This window comes from Erinaceus europaeus, chromosome 2 (genome assembly GCF_950295315.1).
Source record: "Erinaceus europaeus chromosome 2, mEriEur2.1, whole genome shotgun sequence".
Lineage (NCBI taxonomy): Eukaryota > Metazoa > Chordata > Mammalia > Eulipotyphla > Erinaceidae > Erinaceus > Erinaceus europaeus.
Genome location: NC_080163.1, coordinates 173803915 through 173818700, shown reverse-complemented (window position 1 = coordinate 173818700; position 14786 = coordinate 173803915). Strand labels below are relative to the sequence as shown.

At 41.9% G+C, this 14786-nt stretch overlaps 1 long non-coding RNA gene across 2 annotated transcripts in view; it reads left to right on the top strand.

Moving 5' to 3' along the window:
- LOC132537018 (uncharacterized) overlaps positions 1 to 7293 on the top strand; it is a 47147-nt gene extending 39854 nt beyond the window's left edge. The window contains exons 5-6 of one of the 2 annotated variants that reach the window (XR_009548532.1): positions 3091 to 3154; positions 7162 to 7293. This is a non-coding gene — a long non-coding RNA (uncharacterized LOC132537018). The remainder of the gene's footprint in view (positions 1 to 3090; positions 3155 to 7161) is intronic. The other variant, XR_009548533.1, reaches the window with a different exon arrangement.
- Positions 7294 to 14786: the final 7493 nt, after the last annotated feature.

Below are 14786 nucleotides of genomic sequence, written 5' to 3'. Positions count from 1 at the left end.
ATTTGATCAGATTTTGCTCTCTTAGATAAAGCACTACCTTGCTTTTGTATGACAAAGCCACAAGCCTAGACCCTCCACATTGAAAAAAGCTTTGGCACCATCTCTTTCTCTGTCTGTCTATTTGTCTGTCTCTTCGCCCCTCTGTTTTTCTGTCTCTGTTTTGAGAAAAAAGATCTTACACCAAGAATGAAAATCATATAACATACCTTTTAGCAAGTTGACTCTTACTTTATTAACATATAGTTCAGCTTTTTGTTCTTGTTGTTGTTGTTGTCAATAATATTCTTACTTCACTGAAACCTGAGGAAACTGTATTTGAATCTTGCCTTAACAGATGGTGAAGGATGAGGTTGCATTAAATTAACTTGTTTAATCATCTCCATTTGCCCCGCCCCCCAAAAATAAAATAGACCATCTATTGTCATCAGTCACAGAAAATCAGAGTCTACACCAGGGCATGTCTATCTGTAATTAACAATACAGCTGAGCCTGACAGTCCTTCTCGGGATGAGACTCCTTTTCTGACTGTCTGTTCTGGAGTCACTATTGTAAGATTGCACAAAGGCTCTATTCCATCAAGGAATAGAGCGTTCTTGCCGAAAGCCTTTGTAAGGGACTATATATGGGTTCCATTTTAGAAATCTTGGGTCTCAGGTAGGAAAACCAGGATGCATGTATCAACTCATCTATAAACAAATATTCCCATGTTGATGTCGGAGAATCCCCTGTTGTATTAAATAGGAGTTTGCTGTCCCTTCCTGTCTGTCCTACTGAGCCTCAGTAGGAAGTGGACCTGCCCCAGGCCCCATATTTAGCTGTCCTCCATTCTCTCCAAGCCTCTACTGAGCAGACAGGAACCTCCTCCTCTGCTCCTCCCAAAGCTCAATGTCTTGTTCACAGGTGTCCTTGCTGATGGGCGAGTCCCCTGGTCGGGATTCCAGGGCATTACCAGGAACTCCCAGGCCCTGGGAACCCTGTTGGATGAGCAGAACTTCTCCCCCTGTATCAGCAAGAAGCCACCTGGCAGCAATCCCTGTTCATGCAGATGCGTGTGGCCCTGGTGATACTGCAGAGCCCGTCCATGCTGGCCCTGGGTGCAGCTCAGTGTCCCCCATCTGTGCGGGTCTGTAGTAGCCTGGGTGCTGCAGTGCACCGCAGTACAGCGAGACGGCCCTGCGTTGCCCCAGTTACATCTTCATTGCAGTGACTTGCCTCATAATATGTGTCAGTATCCCCAAGAGATGCCCGCAAGCCATATGCTGCTGGGCATTTCAGTGTTTCTTTTCCCTTTTGTTTTTATTAATTTTTTTATATTTTCCCTTTGGTTGCTCTTTTTTATTGTTGTTGTAGTTATTAGTATTGATGTCATCATTGTTATACAGGACAGAGAGAAACAGAGGAGGGGAACAGACGGGGAAAGACACCTGGAGTTGTGCTTCACCGCCTGTGAAGCGACTCCCCTACAGGCAGGGAGTTGGGGGCTCGAACTGGGATCCTTCAGCAGGTCCTTGCATTTTGCGCCACATTGCTTAACCTGCTGTAGTACTACCCAGCTCCCCGTTGCCCTTTTTTTTAAATTATTTATTTATTTTTATTCCATTTTGTTTCCCTTGTTTTATTGTTGTAGTCATTATTGTTGTTGTTACTAATGTCTTCGTTGTTGGATAGGACAGAGAGAAATGGAGAGAAGAGGGGATGACAGAGAGGGGAGGAAAGATAGACACCTACAGACCTGCTTCACTGCTTGTGAAGCAACTCCCCTACAGGTGGGAAGCCAGCAGCTCAAACCGGGATCATTGCCTTTTATGCCATGGCCGAGAAGCCCGCTGCGCTACCACCCAACTCCTCTCTTTTCCCTTTCTATATGCACTGAGTATGTGCTTGTCTCTGAAGGTCATGTATACCTTATGGGTGTTTTTTTTTTTTTTTTTTTTTTTGCCTCCAAAGTTATCACTGGGGCTTGGTGACAGCGCTACAAATCCACTGCTCCTGGAAGCTATTTTTCACATTTCATTGCCCTTGTTGTTGTTGTTGTTATTGTTATTGTTATAGCTGTTGTTGTTGGATAAGACAAGAAAATCTGAAAGAGGACTGGAAGAATAGAGGGGGAGAGAAAGACACCTGCAGACCTGCTTCACTGTTTGTGAAGTGACCCCCCACATATACAGGTGAGGTTCTGGGGGCTCAAACTGGGATCTTTATACCAGTCCTTGTGCTTTGAGCCATGTGTGCTTTACCCACTGTGTACCACCAGCCCCCAGTATTTGCCTATAATGACTTTGGTGTACCTTACTAATAATGAGACTATTTCTCATATAGACCCAGATTAATACTTCTATCGGTCTTTTCAGAAAAGCATTTCTTTAGATCATGCACAGAGCTATATTTATCTTTTACAATATTTTTATGACATGCCTGATTTTATATATATGGAGACAGAGGCAAAGGCAGGGACAGAGAGACAGAGAGACAGCATACCCAGCACCCATCTGGCTGGGATGATTCCCTAAACTCTCTCCCCTCTCTCCATCCAAGGAGATGTCCTCTTCCCTACTCCCTGCCTGTCCTGGGACCCTCTGCCTAGTAATTACTACCTCAGTTTTTTGCCTAGTTAACATGAATTTTTTATCATTTGAGAGTTGGTCTCTACTCTTGAAAGTTGCTCACACTTTCAAGGTGTTTACTCCTCGCCCCTACATTAAGGAGCACTTTGACTGCTATGTGGATACAATATATTTTCTTGCAAGAGAATATTTGAAACTATGATCTGTATTTAAATTTGATTTGCAAAGAGCTGAATTTGCTAGAATATATATCTCTCATTTACAAGGAAACAGTCACACTGCAAGAAGAAATACAAGTGTTGACATTAGTGTTTTAAAACATATATTGTTCTTATGCATTCAGTTAAAGAGTTACTGAAATCAGCAATGTTTACTCTCCAATAGTCAAGTCTGTGGAGCTAAGAGAATTTATATTTTTAGTTGATTCATTCTTTGTGAACCTTAGGGAATCTAAAGACAAGTTTTCTTCAAGTAGATCTTGTGAAAGGTGGGTTGTAACTCCAGTTTTGTTTTTTTTTAATTCAAGGTTCATGCACAGCATCAGATGTGTCTGACTTCTAAGGAAAATGAGACTCCAGACACATTGATGGGTGAGTGTCAAGATATTCTAAGTTGGGATGGTTAGATTTAAAATAGCAGTTCAAAACTCTCTCAATAGCAGTTGTATTAAGCTTAATTGTCTTTACACATTTCATACATCCTGACCAGCCCTTATTGTGGCACAAAAGTCAAACCTGACTTCCTAAAAGTTTTCTTTAATACATTGAAGAATATACCAATTTGTAAATCTTGGGAACAATATAGTTGTTGGGTCTTTCTATTCATTTTGTCATCACAGTGTAATTTTTTTTAGGTAAAATGCTTCTTTAAAATAATGAAAATAGAAAACAGGCATTGCACAATGTAAAGGCATCAATACCCCTGTCCCAAACTCACCTGTTCCCAGTGTCTTTTTCATCCCCTTTCCACATTTTCTGCTACATGTTCTCAGGAAAAAAAAAAAGAAAAAAAAAACAGCCTCAGACCTGCACCTCTAGCCATGCTTGATGGTGTTGTTAGCCAGAGAGGTGAAGTCTTCTCTCTATTTTTTTCACCAAGAAGTGCTGTCTTGAAAAAATGTTTTGAGAGAGAGGCTGGGTGGTGGCACACCCATTTGAGAGCACATGTTACAATGCTAAAGGACACAGGTTCAAGCCCCTAGTCCCCACCTACAGGAGGAAAGCTTCATGAGTGGTGAAGCTGTGCTGCAGGTGTCTCCCTCCCTATTACCCCCTTCCCTCTCAATTTTTGGCTGTCTTTCTGCCATCAATAAATAAATAAAGATCATAAAAATTTAAAAATATATATGTTGAGGGGGCTGGCGGTGTACCCAGTTAAGCACACATAGTAGTCAGCACAAGGACCCATGCAAGAATCAAGGTTTATCCCACTCCCCACCTCAGGGGGGTCGCTTCACAAGAGTGGAAGCTGGTCTGCAGGTGTGTCCATCGTTCTCCCTCTCTCTCCACTCTCAATTTCTGTATTATCCAATAAAATGAAAGAATAGGCCGCCAGAAATAGTGGATTCTTATTAAGCCCAAGCAATAAATAACCCTGGAGACAAAAAAAAAAAAAACGAGGAAAAGGAAAAAAAATGTTAATCGATTTATTTTTTTTACTTCACTAATCATGTCTTTCTTTCTTGATGTTTATAGAAATACAGATTACACTCTCTTTTCCTCACAGCTTTTTATTTTCAGTATGGGATTCTGCTAGTCTATGCATTTATTTATTTATTCCTTTTGGTTGCCCTTGCTAGTGTATTTCTTTACAAAAAAGGACCTTGAATTTCTGAGACTCCTTTCTAATGAGGTCACACCTCTGAGTCTACACAGAAGTATTTCTTGAACCCTGGTTCCATGGCATAATGTCCTCAGCATTTGAACATATGAGAGGCTTGTGTCCAGGCTCAGGTGTTCATGTGCTGAACACATGCACTTGGTGTTTCTCAGACTGAGTTCCCAGCCCTCTTAGTGATGTGCATTTACAGTCCAAGTTAAATTCTCAAGAAGATCAGAATGCAAAGAGACTTTCCTCTCTATACCTCAGAAATGAGCTCCATTTCCCAGACTGCGAGCTAGAGCACTGTCAGAGGACTGTGAGCTGCTTAGTGCAGCATCCTCAGTGCCCATCCATAGTGACACTCTGCTCCTCTCTTTCCTTCTCCTCCTCCTCCTTTCTCTACTCTCTCTCTTTCTCTCATTAAGAAATGAACTGTCCCACCTGCAGAGGAGTCACTTCACAGGTGGCGAAGCAGGTCTGCAGGTGTCTGTCTTTCTCTCCCCCTCTCTGATTTGCCCTCCTCTCTCCATTTCTGTGTCCTATCCAACAATGACAACAATAATAACTACTACAACATAAAACAACAAGGACAACAAATAGGAAATAAATAAATATTTTAAAACGTCTTTAAGAAAACATTTTAGGGAAAAATAAGAAAAAGAAATGAACCACATTTTTAAAACTCAAATCCACACCACAGCAAAGTGTCTTTCTCTATTTTGGGAATGGCAAGGGAAAGCAATCCTAAGCATGAAGTACTAGCCACTGTTTTTATGTACAGTTACTCCCTGTGTCAGCTCTGGCTTTGTACTTGGCTTCTGGGTTTTCAGTCCCCTGCGTCCTCTCTTTGGTGACTCCATGGGCTGGGAGGAGCAGTGGGATGGGAGCATAGAGCAAGGTGCCTGCTGTTCCTTTGTAGCCCTGACAAGGAGAAGGACATTCAAGGATTGGCACAGAGCTCCCACAGCAAAGCTCATTTTATTGTGTAGGAAGCCCCAGGTTCACACCCCAGGTGCACATCAGATCAGCTCAAACAGCACAGAGGGGAGACTCCATGATCAGTGGAGGCTTGCAGTGAGCCTGGATCTCTATCTCAAAACCTCTGTCTCTCTCTCTCTTTCTCTGCCTCTAGGGCTATTGCTGGGGCTCTGTGCCCTGCACTATGAATCCACTGCTCCTGGAGGCTATTTTCCTCTTTTGTTGCCCTTGTTCTTTATTGTTATTATAATAGTTTTTGTTATTGCTATCATTGTTGTTAGACAAGACAGAGAGAAATCTAGTGAGGAGAGGAAGAGAGAGAGGGCAGAGAAAGACATACACCTTCAGACCTGCTTCTCCACTTAGGGGCTCCAACCGGAATCCTTAGGCCAGTCCTAGAGCTTCACACCATGTGCACTTAACCTGCTGCACTAGCGCCCGGCCACCTTATCTCTTTTTAAAGGATTCAAAAGAGAAGGTCTTCTGGAACTAGTGGGTCACAAGACCATAGCAGTTAAGTAAATAATAAAAGAAAAGAAACATTTAAAGTCTATTAGACTGACCTCATGTGTCAGTATAGTGAGCAGAGCAATTCCACACAATCCATTGCAGTTATTTAATCACAGCAGCCATCAGTGTTCCTACCTTCATTTGTTTGACTCCTTAACAGATCTCTGTAAAGGCACAGTTTAGAAGGGCAATGTCAGGGCACAGGCAGTGGCATATCTGGTAGAGCGCACAGATTACAGTGCACTAGCATCCAGGTTCAAGTCCCCAGCCCCCACCTGCAACAGGGAACCTTGATGGACAGTGAAACAGAACTACAGGCTCCTGTCTATCTCTCTACCCCCTATCTCTCCTCTCAATATCTCTTATCTTTATTCACAAGAAATAGTAAATCAAATCTTTTCTAAAGAAGGACACATTTAGTGTCAGAACTGACAAATAATCTACCATAGAAATAAAGATCTCAATGGTATTTGGCATGAATAAGCAGGAGTGTTCTCAGACAGGATCCTAGCAGAAGTTACTAATGGGCCCAAGAGAAGAGTCCTCGTACAGCAGTCGCCTGCTTTTCCTGTGCCAGATCCAGGTTCAAGCTCAAGTCTCACCACATGATGGAAATAAGTGTCAGTGCTATGTTGCTGCTTTTCTCTCTCTCCCTCTACCTCTCCCTATCTTTCTTCCTCTCTCTCTGCTATCCTGTAATTCAGTGGAGCTGCTTACTGGCACCATGAATTCACTGGTCCTGTCAGTCATTTTCCCTTTTTTTTCTATTTTATTGAATAAAGATATATTGGAGGGAAAAAGAGAGAATAGAGAATGATAGACATCTGCAGCGTGTTTCATCTCTAAGCATGTTGGGAACTTGGACTCAAACCCAGATCCTTGCACATGGTCATGTGTGCACTCAGCCTGGTGCCCCAGCTCCCAGCCTCTTGTTATTTTTGATCTATCTCCCTCCTCTACTGGAAGAAAGACAAACCCAGTGCAATGTAACCCCAGACATCACGGAATATAAAGTTCCTATTGCACCCTGTACCAAGGGATGTCTGCATTCTAAGCAAGGGAACCTGTGAAGCCTGCTCCCATGGACTCAGCAATTTCTATGCCTGGGCACCTGCTTTCTGTAGGGTTTCCCTGGCTGAGTGCAGTGATCCTCCCACAGATACAGTGGCTCCATCCTGAGGCCCAGAGGGAGGACCTAAGGCACCATGTGGGCACTAGCTCAAGGTTAGTTGGCCTGATTGGTACCATTCTTAAGCCTGAGTCTGCATGTTGACTGTTCTCCCTGTAGGGCATCAACAAGACTCTGGATAGGAAATGAGTGAGCTGCCAACTACTGAGCTGCTGCGCCGGGGACCACAAGACTCCACTTCTGTCTCCATCATTGTAGAGCCCTGCCATCTGGAGCAGACCTCTGAGGAGACCCCAGGTCAGTGTGTCCTTAGGCCCAGACACTGAGTAGGAACCAGCAGGAAGCACTGGTGAACCCCAGCCATTCTGCAAGTGTCCCCTCTGGGCCCATGACTGCCATCCTGATGTGGCTCCTGACATTGAAAGCCACCTGTAGGGGTGAGGGGGTGGTATAGGCAGGGCCCAAGACCCACCCACAGTCCAACGTGGGGACACTTCTTGTTTTGAAATCAGACCCAGCTCACTGCTAGGGAGGGCGCTTATTTTTCAGTGGCTGTAGGTAGATAGTGGCTCCTCCTCTTTGTCTCTGGAGCCTGTCTCACACAGGACTCTGTCTCTGTGCACTGTGTCTCTTACCAGACCAGAGTGCAAGAAAGTGAAATGTATACATATCATAAATCCTCACACTTCCCCTTGTAAAGGGCCCAGGGATTCGTACTCAGTCTTCATGCTGGGGAACATGTGCTCTCTGTTATCCCAGATTCACCCTGGTCCCTTTTGGAATTTCTGAAAGCAGCAAGGTGTTCATCACCTCCTGTTTGTGAAAGGCTCAGGCTGTAGCTAGAGGACCGACAAGACCAGGCTCCCACAGTGGATCAAATTCAGACATCACAGAATATTAAGGGAACCATTGTGTTAAAACCTTGGCTGTTCAATTTCATTTGAGAAGTCACTATAAACAACCTGTCTACATTGCCTGTGCTGACCAGTCTGAACACTTGGGAGAGTCTGCTGGTGACTGGTAACTTTGCAACAGTTACTCAACTCACACAAGGTAGCAAAGGGTATTGATGAGGTGCTTTCTGGTCATAAATACATGTGGCAGTTTACAAATATATATATAGAGAGAGAGGAAGAGAGAGAGGGAGAGGGAGAGAGACATGAAGGAGGGAAGAGAAGGAAAGTATAAAGAAAACAAAAGAAATGAGAACTAAGGAACAATCTGGCCCATTTGATGTCAAAGAGAGGAATCTGACTGATCCCCACTAAAGAGAGACCAGGTGGCAGTGCTGGCCTTGTGATTACAGACAGATAGACACAGTGTCACAGAGGGACTGTGGGCCCTTTCCCACATTGGGAGCCCAGAGCGGGCCAGTCAGAGTCAGTGTTACATTAGAAGCATTTGAATGAAATGTTGGTGTCAGGTAAGTTGAGACAGCAATGCCTTCTAGTTGTGGGAAATACACATACACACACACACACACACACACACACACACACACACGCCCAACTTAGGCACACACAGAAAGGAAATAAACAGAGGAATTAAAAAACTGCCATGCAAAAGGAGACAAAGAGGTCTCCAAAGTGATGAGTGCACAGGTGGGTCCAAATCCAGGAGCAACCCCAAAGGTTAACAGACGGGAGTGTTTTAAATGCTTGTGGTCCATATACACAAGGGAAGTCTACTCACCCATTGTAGATGGAGAAATCATCCTCTTGCGTCCTACTGTATGGAACTTCAGGTGGCCATGTTTAGTACCATTTGTTGGAAGGAGAAAGATGAGTATTTGGCAATCTCACTTATAGATGGATCTTAAGAAATAAGGAAGAGGTTCAAGGCCCTGGCTCCCCACCTGCAGGGGAGTCTCTTCACAGTCAGTGAAGCAATTCTGCCGGTGTCTATCTTTCTCTCCCCCTCTCTGTCTTCCCCTCCTCTCTCCATTTCTCTCTGTTGTATCCCACAATAACATCAACATTAACTACAACAATAAAACAAAAAGGGCAACAAAAGGGAATAAACCAATAATTATATTTTTAAATGCCCTTTCCCTTCATTTAAAAAAAATTAGCAAGAAAAAGCCAGATACATGGCAGAATTTAGACTAGGCTTGGCCTGCTGCAACAAGACCAGGCCTTGTGCTGTAACAGGAAGAGGAAGAGTGGGTGCTGCAGATACCCACGCTGCCCAAGGGTGGCAGAAAGGCTAAGATGGCTGTGGAGTCAGTGTGCAGGTGACTGTCAGAGACGGGGAGAAATTGTGCCCACTTGATAACTACTATTTTTAAATCATTCTTTCCCAAGTAGAAAAAAAAAAACGGAAAGGAATTTTGAAGATTAACAATAGGCTGTTTTGAGTTGAGGTAGATTCATAAACCAGTGTTTCAGAAATTGATATCTTCCCTTTTTCAAAATGTGTTGCAACACCTTATCTTCCACCAGAGTCCACTGAACCCCCTGCACCCCATCTGCAGACTCTGGGGTCTAAGCACTAAACTCTAGTTTTCCACACAAAGCACTTCTACTGTCCTTAATTTAAACTAGATTTTATGGACAGATGTTACTTTCCTAATTCAGGTGGCTCACTTATGTATTGTTAGGATTAAACTGAAGTTATGTAGAATACAGTTTTTAGATCAGTATATAGTGCATAGTAATAGCCTCTCAGTCATTTATTTTTATTTCCCCAAATGTATTGTTCTTAATTTTACAAATACCTCATGTGTTTTAGATTTTGCCCATTTGGCTTTGGCTGGAATTCAGTTACTCTGCCGGTCCTTGTCTCATCATCTAGTGGGTAACAACCTTTTCCAAAATGGGCCAGGGAGTGAATTACTGTTGTTTCCTTTCTCTTAAAGTTAATAATACAGGGTGGGGGAGAGAGCATAATGTTTATGCAAACAGAATCTCATGCCTGAGGCTCCTAAGTCCCAGGTTCAATCTGCCAAGCCACCATAAGCCAGAGCTGAGCAGTGCTCTGGTGTTTCTCTGTGTGTGTGTGTGTGTCTCTCTGCATTGCTCTCAAAAAATAAATAAAATTAATTTTAAAAAAAAGATTAGAATACCATTCCTAGCACACATGAGAAAACTCCATTTAGTCTGGACTATGAATGCCCTAACACAGTAAGGATTAATACTCTTCTGAAATCCCTTCTAGAAAGGTTTTGCAGTACATCTGGTGTCTCTGCTAGAATTATTTTATCTCCAAGAATTTAAAGTATTAACTTAGTGCTATTAGTCATAGGAAATATTCAAAGGCTGTAGCAATACAAAAACCATCCTTGATTAGGTAGCATCATGAATGAATCTCAGCTTGTAAGGAAGTGTGTATCTGTATATATACACATACACATAGTTGTATGAGAAGTTTTCGCTAAGGAACTCAGTGTTCTAAGAAACATTTAAGATTGTTTTATGTACTGCATAATCCTGAAGTGTGAGGGCTTTATTTACATTTATGGTTTTTCATTCCATCAGTGAATATCCCTCTCTAGTTAAGTGGAATTGAACTGCATTTATACTTCAAGCATTATTAACCTTGTGGATCTAGGACCTCCTGTATGCTTGATTTCACCATTTCTAGGCTGCTTTTTCATTCAGACAGAGGGACAAGAGAGGTGAAGAGAGACAGATGGTGTACTGACTACATTCAAACTTCTCCTGGTCCATTCTCTTCCCATGTAGGGCCAGGGCCCAATTCTGGGCAGCCTGCTCTACTTGGTGAACTATGTGTGTTAAAGGGTTCATTTTCCACATTATTTTAAACTGTTTTTCACAGGTAGCATTTGCAAAACAGTGTCTTGGAATGAGGATAGGTTGACTTTAGATGCCAGTTATAGGCATAGCTGCTCTTTACAAATTAGTGAAAATTCAGTTTTCTAGATATTGAACATTGCTTTTCTTTATTATAAATTCCCTTTTCTTTATTATTCCTCCCTCCTTCTCTCTGTCTCTATTATTTGTTTGTTTGTTTGTTTTACCAGAGCACTGCTCAACTCTGGCTCATTTTATGGTGGTATGAGCTGCTGAGCCTGGGACTTTGGAGTGTCAGGTGTGAGAGTCTTTTTGCAGAACCAATGTGCTCTCTATACCTGCTGGAACAGTGACTTCTTTGTGTCAAATTCTTCTCAAGAGAACATACCAGAGCATCATTCTGGCACATTCAGTGCTGGAACCAAATTCAGGATCCTATGCTTGCAGGTCCTGCTTTCTGACTTCTGAGCTCCCTCCTGGGTCACAGTAATTCTGCTTTTAAAAACAACCAGAGCACCACTAAGCTTTGCTTGTAGTCATGCCAGAGGTTCCACTGGGACTCCAGAGCCTCAGGCATGAAAACCTTTTGTATAACCACTATGATGCCTCCCAGTCGCTGCAATTGTGTTTGCAAAATGGACTTGTAGCACCAAGGTTTGGTGCAGGGACCTGAAGGAGCAAGGAGCAGCCCTGAGTGCTGCCATGTAGCTGTTGTGAGCTGAAGCTGGGTTTGGAGGTTAGTTTACCATGTCAGGAAAGCTTCACGGAACTCATTGTGACACCTGTGCTTTTCCTCCCTTTATTATGCTTTCATCAAAGTCTAAGTGTTCTTTAAAGGAGGATTGGTACTCTTCTCTTTTCAGACCCACTAGAATTCCTTTCGTCATGGTACTGTCAGCATCATGACTGCCATTGGTTTGAAGCTCATCAGTAACTCTTTAGAATCACTGCTGCTTGAATGTTGCTAACATTATGCTTGTTTACACTTGAATTGTGGCTTCTGGTGGGCAGAAGACGTGTGCTTTCTTTCCTCTCTCAGAGCCTAAGTCGTGTCTGATACTACGCAGTTGTAAAATCACTAGTAGCCACAAACAACTTTTCATGCTTCTCTTTTCTGTTTTCATATTAGTATAAGTAGAGATTGCTCTGGCTCTGTGCATGTCTTTTTTCCTTCCCAAGGTATTTTCTGATTGAGTATGATATGTAGTTATTTTTTGTTGTTTTCATTTTTATAACTTACAGGTTTAAATTTATTCTGCTTTGCAATGGCACTTAGTCTTCCTGAGTTAAAACTGTGAAAACTGTTTTAAAAAGACCAGAGGCATAAAGGAGGAAAATGATAGTTATAACTAAATATCTTTTTTAACATTTGTATTAGGGATTTAGTAATGCTTTATAAGATTATAAGATGCACAGCCATGATGTGACACCAAATCTATTGCCAAAGTTCTGTACTGCTGTCCACAGGAGGAACAACCATAGTTTTCACAAAATCTTAGAACTTAGCTTGGCTGCTGCTGTTTCTTTCACTTTTTTCCAAGTTCATTTGTTTCAGTTTTCTATATTCCTTGTCCAAAAGGACATGGTGCTATCTCTTTTTTAAATTAGAAAATATTTTTCTATAACTATATACCTGAAATTATTATTATTATTATTATTATTATTATTATTATTATTATTATTTATTATCAACAAATTTATCAGTGGTGTGGTAGAATGAGTAATGGTCATTATTTTTCTGTTTTATGTGTTAGAACAGAAATAAATTAAGAGGTGAGTGGGAAGAAAAAAGGGAAGGGGACGGGTGTAGTGGGTTAAGAGCCCATGGTAGGAAGTTCATGGACCAGTTTAGGAATCCACATTGGTGCCACCCACTCCAAAGCTACAGAGGGGTCACTTTACAAGGGGATGAAGCAGGTTTGCATGTGTCTGTGTTTCTCTCCCCCTGTCTGTCTTCTCCTCTCAATTTCTCTTTGTCCTGTCCAACAACAATGACAGAAATAACAATAATAATAACTACAACAAAGATAAACAACAAGGGCAACAAAAGGAAAAAATAGCCTCCAGGAACAGTGGAGTTGTAGTACAGGCACTGAGCCCCAGCAATTATCTTGGGGGGGGGGGGAATTTAAAAAAAGAGAAAAAAGAGAGAGGTGGACTTTTAAACGTACTTCACCACTCATTAAACATTCTTCTTGCTGGTGTGGAGCAGGGGCTCAAACCCAGGTCCCTGTGTATGGTAAGAGCAGTGTCAGCTGTGTGCATTACCAGCCATGCCCCATTCTAACATGGTTATCTAGTTGTCTGTTTTAAGTTGGTTCCATATTTTGACTTACCAATTATATAGCTATATAATCATAGCTTGTGCATGTGTCTTGGGATTAGCATACAATTTAATATTAGAAATTAAAGTGCAAGGGAGTCGGGCGGTAGCACAGCGGGTTAAGCGCAGGTGGCGCAAAGCACAAGGACCAGCATAAGGATCCCGGTTCGAGCCCCCGGCTCCCCACCTGCAGGGGAGTCGCTTCACAGGCGGTGAAGCAGGTCTGCAGGTGTCTGTCTTTCTCTCCTCCTCTCTGTCTTCCCCTCCTCTCTCCATTTCTCTCTGTCCTATCCAACAACGACAACAACAATAATAACTACAACAATAAAACAAGGGCAACAAAAGGGAATAAATAAATCAAATAAATATTTTAAAAAATATATTTAAAAAAAAGAAATTAAAGTGCATATATATGTTTTTTAACAGACTATTTACTTATTATTGGACAGGGCAGAGAGAAATCTAGGAGGGGTAGATGGAGAAGGCGAGAGACAGAGAGGCACCTGCAGCCCCGCTTCACTGCTCTTGAAGCTTTCCTCACCTCAGGCAGAGACCAGAGGCTTGAACCTGGGTCATTGTGCACTGTAACATATGCGCTCAACCAGGTGTGCCACTGCCTGGACCCTAAAAATATAAATATGTAATTTATATTTTTAATGAGAGAGAAAGAAAAAGAGAAAAAACATAGTACTGCTCAGCTCCAGGTTATGGTGGAGCTGATAATTGAACCAGGGACTTCAGAGCCTCAGGCATGAAAGCCTGTGACATGCAGAACCATTTTGCTGGCTCCCCAGCAGGGTCAGTGAAAGATAAGGAAGTCAGATGAGTGACATGCCTGGAGACAATGTGAGTATTCAAGACTATGGGAAGTTCTTAAAAATTGAGAAAAGTGGGCAGTTTGTGTATCACCCAGTAGAGCACTTAAGTTGCCTTGTTGTTAACTTTGGTTCCAACCCCAGTCTCCACCCGCGAGGCGGGGAGGGGGAAAGTTTTAGAAATAGTAGAGCAGTTCCGCATCTCGGTTCTTCATCTTTGTCTCTACATACATTCAAAATGAATAAATAAAGTAAAGACAGCTGATGATGTTAGAGTCCTGTAGCTAATAATAAAAATGACCTAAATGATATATAAATTATATATGAATAAAATAAATAAAAATTAAATTAAATGAAGACAGCTGATAATGATGATAGAGTCCTATAGCTAATGAACAGAAGTCATAGCATTAACAACAAAAATGAAACATCAAGAAGAAAATGGCACATTGGCCTTTAGAGGATTTCAAATATTATGAATAGGGTACAGAAAAAGTACAGGTAGTCAATAAATACATTAAAATATTACACTTGTTCATTTATGATCTAGGAGGTGCAAAAGAAACTCTAATGCTGATTGTATTTATAAGTAGCATAAAAATGTGGGTCACTATTGAAAAAAAAAAAAAAAACTCCCATGCTCAGCGATTTGGGACTGAAATAATTGTTTCCATCTTTTTTTAAAGAAGATTTTTTAAGGTGCATTTAAAAATTTTTTATTTTCCCTTTTGTTGCCTTTGTTGTGTTTATTTTTTTAGTTATTATTGTTGTTGTCCTTGTTAGATAGGTTAGAGAGAAATGGACAGAGGAGGGAAAGACAGAGAGGGGACAGAAAGACACCTGCAGACTTGCTTCACTGTGAAGGGACTCCCCTGCAGGTGGGGAACTGGGGTC